This window comes from Bison bison, unplaced genomic scaffold (assembly GCF_000754665.1).
Source record: "Bison bison bison isolate TAMUID 2011002044 unplaced genomic scaffold, Bison_UMD1.0 scf7180017864473, whole genome shotgun sequence".
Taxonomy (NCBI): Eukaryota; Metazoa; Chordata; class Mammalia; order Artiodactyla; family Bovidae; genus Bison; species Bison bison.
Window position 1 is genome coordinate 1,977,135 of NW_011495034.1, and position 4,838 is coordinate 1,981,972.

Here is a 4,838-nt window from a genome sequence, read left to right on the forward strand (position 1 = left end):
AAATTTCTTCCCCATTAGAGTTAGGAAACCTCATTGTTTTCATAGCATCCCAAAGTCATGGGCTGCTTCCAAGGACATACTGACTACAGTATTGGTATAAATGTTTGTGGTTTTGCCCTTGGCTAAATTCTAAGCACAAGAATGTGTGTGTAGTGAAGCCAATTGGGCTGAAGTAGCTATAGGTAAAGGTGTGGCCTCAGTGATGTCAAAGGAGTTGCAATAGCTTATCGAACACTCTACCATTTTCTTCCTTTAAATAAGAACCACCTGTAAACCATGGAAATCTGCATTGGTTAGAGGAATCTTCTGTAAATTATTACAAGGAGTTGGAAGATGTTGGCCATAATATCATTATGGGTCACTGACAGTTCCCCTGTTTGGGGGTGAGCATTCTATGGGCATTCCTTTCCTTTTCACATATATAAGGGAAAAGGGAAGCTGATAATGAGAATGTCCAAGGGCAGGTGATCTCAATAAGCTGTTCAGAAGCTGTTCAGAAGCTGTATCAGAAGCTGTGTCATCTTGACCTCCCGAATTAATGGGATCAGGTTTGCTAGGTTTTAATAAAGCATATAGTGGATGAACCATAAGAGAGAGATTTGGAATCCAGGTTCAACAGTAACTAGCTAGCTGGAGAAAACTTTAGAATTGGTGCTTAGGTTTAGGTTTGTGGAAGTTCAGAAGGCCATGAAGCCTATCAGGAACCAAATAGCAGCTCGTGTTCTGAGATCAGGTGCTATAAATACTGATCCTAAGTGTGAGCAGACTGCAGCTTTTCTTTGGAGATTTTATGTCCCTTCAAGGCCAAACATTTTAATAAGTGGATACTATCATCTGGTGCGGAGATTTGGGAAGGAGATCATCTACATATTTTAAATTGTCCATATAACTAAGAACCTACAGAAAACTATCAGCTTTTAAGATTTGTGAAAAATAAAAAAAGACTTTCTGTGAAATCCTGGAGCATGCTTGTCCAGGTGTCATGTTACCCTTCCCAAGTAAAGGCAGAAAGATACTGACCTGCCTCACCAGCTAGAACACTAAAGTGTTGTCACTCAGTCGTATCCGACTCTTTGCAACCCCATGGACTATACCCTGCTAGGCTCCTCTGTCCATGGCATTCTCCAGGCAAGAATACTGGAGTGGGTTGCCATGCCCTCCACCAGGGGATCTTCCTAACCCAGAGATTGAACCCAGGTTTCCCACATTGCAGGAAGATTCTTTACCATCTGAGGCACCAGGGAAGCCCAGAACGCTAAAGAATACGTTATTAATACACCCATCAATTACAGTGAAAATCTGCTCCCAGTGGGAATGGATGTCAGTAAGAACAACAGAGTGTCAAGGGATAATGGTATTATTTATTGCTCAGGGGTTCTGAACAAACCTACATCCTTGGCCCCTGGGTTTTCTCATAGGTAAATAAGTGTATTACAGAACTTCTGCAAGGGATAATGATTCTCTGAGCCTTGAATTCTATTATGGGTTTATTCCTTGAAGAGCTTCTTGACTTATAGCCAGTGCCAAGTCACTTCAGTTGTGTCCGACTCTTTGCAACTCTATGGACTGTAGCCCGCCAGACTTCTCTGTCCATGGGATTCTCCAGGCAAGAATACTGGAGTGGGTTACCATGACCTCCTCCAGGGCATGTTCCTGACATAGGGATCGAACTTGTCTCCTGTATTGGCAGGTGGGTTCTTTTATCACTAGTGGCTCTTTACTTATAGGGTATTGATTAATTCTGAGAAGAGATTTTGAGGATATCTGTTTGAATCTTTCATGGGAGATGCACTGTGAATTTTTCCATTAGTAGAGATTTGCCCATAAAGGAGATGGGAACTGCTTCAATAGAGAAAAATTATCGGTTTCTCCAGAACCAGCTCCCATACTGTTTAAGGCAGAGAAAAAGATGTTGAAGGGTCGCTTAATTCATTTAGTTGGCTGATTTGATGGCTTCTGTCAAATTCTAGGAATTATTTTCCCTTTTTAGAAGAAAGAAATCCTGGTCAGATACTTTTCCAAAAAGTCTCAGCCTAATAAATGAATAGGGGCAGAGGAGCTTAGGAGAAAGGGTGTGTATCTCTCAAAGAGCCTAAACAAAAGGGAATCGGCTCAGGGATAAGGACCTCTTGAGGTTCACTAGAGATTTCCCCCAATTTGAACAGTTTTAGTACTTCAAGGCAGGGGCTGCTTTATAGCAGTGGGATTGAGTACCAAGGGTGTGGCTCCAGTGTCCATTAAGATAGATCTCATTCCCTATCTGGAGACTTGTTTCTCTGAGCTGATTAAGGAGAAATCGGAAAAGTATCTGCTGTTGCTCAGAGGTCCATCACTTGGAATTGGGAGAACTAATGGAAAGGCTGGTTAGAAGGCTGAAGATGCCAGAAAGGTTTACATTTGTAACAATTTTTCCCCCCGCCAGTCTCCTGGCTCTTTGCAATAACAGCAGAAACTGGAAGGTTTTGTTTTTGTTTAGGGAACTTCATTTGCCAGAGTTCAAGATTAAGAAATTTAGTAATCTTTTTTGGTGACTCATCTAGAGTTTGAACATGCTAATTTGTTAAAGTAACTAAATCTGGAATGGACACAGTTTCCCATTCCATCCTGGTCCTTTCAACTAAAAGAGAAAGGTTCTGATTAATAAACATACAGTTAGAGGCTACCCCAGTGGACTGAACATCTCAAGGAAGACCAGATTGTCCTTAAAAATATTCTGAGGTCAATTACAATTGTCATGGACTGGGTCATCAGATTTTTGTGTGCAAGCCTGAATTCTGTTCCCATCAATAGGCTTAGGGAAGGCTATTGTCATTGCTTGGTGGATGTTTTCAGGGAGTGCTGTAGCCTCTTGCCAAGTTAGGGGTTTGATCTTCTAATCCCTTCCAGGATGTTCCCACTGGGCTAGTTTCATCTAATGTTTGGCTTGACCCTCACCAGCAAGCATGTGTATTGATACAAATCTGAGAACCCAGGCTGGTAGGTTTGAATAACTCTGTTAAATTCTTCAGCAAACCTATCTGGGTCCTTGATTACTTTAGAAAACTGTGGCTCACAATTTGGCCTAGTCCAGGAACCTAGGTAATTTGGGGTTTATTTGGAGTCCGACACGACTCCAAGCAACTAAGCACTGCACTCACTAGTTTTTAATAGTTTGTTTGCCTCAAAATTTAATTATTGTATTGTGCAGAGAATTTTCTGCACAATACAGAGAATTAATTATTGTGTTGTGCAGGCAATTTTCAGACTGCTGATAACATTTGGAAGCCTCAAAATACCAATCAAAATATGTGTCCAGTTCAGTTTAGATGATTTCAGGGCCATGGCTATCTAACATTTCAAGAAAGGTAAGTCTAGAGAGTTCTAAAGTTCCCCACAATGGCCACTGATGTTCTGAGTTGCTTTTGGTTAAGTCCTTTACGCAAATGAACATGAGGAGGAGACCGTGTATTTTAAACAAATATAGGCTGGGGTCCATGAAGGTTGGTGGGGTGGGGCTCAATACATTCAGATAACTGGGATCCTATTTTCACAGGTTTTTTTTTTCCCCCCTAGAGCAAAATTGATTATATTCTTTGCAGCCAAAGATGGAGAAGCTCTATACAGTCAACAAAAACAAAACCAGGAGCTGACTGTGGCCCAGATCATGAACTCCTTATTGCCAAATTCAGACTGAAATTGAAGAAAGTAGGGAAAACCACTAGACCATTCAGGTATGACCTAAATCAAATCACTTATGATTATACAGTGGAAGTGAGAAATAGATTTAAGGGACTAGATCTGATAGATGGAGTGCCTGATGAACTATGGAATGAGGTTCATGACATTGTACAGGAGACAGGGATCAAGACCATCCCCATGGAAAAGAAATGCAAAAAAGAAAAATGGCTTTCTGGGGAGGCCTTACAAATAGCTGTGAAAAGAAGAGAAGTGTAAAGCAAAGGAGAAAAGGAAAGATATAAACATTTGAATGCAGAGTTCCAAAGAATAGCAAGAAGAGAAAAGAAACCCTTAGCAATCAATGCAAAGAAATAGAGGAAAACAACAGAATGGGAAAGACTAGAGATCTCTTCAAGAAAATTAGAGATACCAAGGGACCATTTCATGCAAAGATGGGCTTGATAAAGGACAGAAGTGTATGGACCTAAAAGCAGCAGAAGATATTAAGAAGAGGTGGCAAGAATACACAGAAGAACTGTACAAAAAGATCTTCATAACCCAGATAATCATGATGGTGTGATCACTGACCTAGAGCCAGACATCCTGGAATGTGAAGTCAAGTGGGCCTTAGGAAGCATCACTATGAACAAAGCTAGTGGAGGTGATAGAATTCCAGTGGAGCTATTTCAAATCCTGGAAGATGATGCTGTGAAAGTGCTGCACTCAATATGCCAGCAAATTTGGAAAACTCAACAGTGGCCACAGGACTGGAAAAGGTCAGTTTTCATTCCAATCCCAAAGAAAGGCAATGCCAAAGAATGCTCAAACTACCGCACAATTGCACTCATCTCACACGCTAGTAAAGTAATGCTCAAAATTCTCCAAGCCAGGCTTCAGCAATACGTGAACCGTGACCTTCCAGATGTTCAAGCTGGTTTTAGAAAAGGCAGAGGAACCAGAGATCAAATTGCCAACATCTGCTGGAGCATCAAAAAAGCAAGAGCATTCCAGAAAAACATCTATTTCTGCTTTACTGACTATGCCAAGGCCTTTGACTGTGTGGATCACAATAAACTGTGGAAAATCCTGAAAGACATGGGAATACCAGAGCACCTGACCTGCCTCTTGACAAACCTATATACAGGTCAGGAAGCAGCAGTTAGAACTGGACATGGAACCTG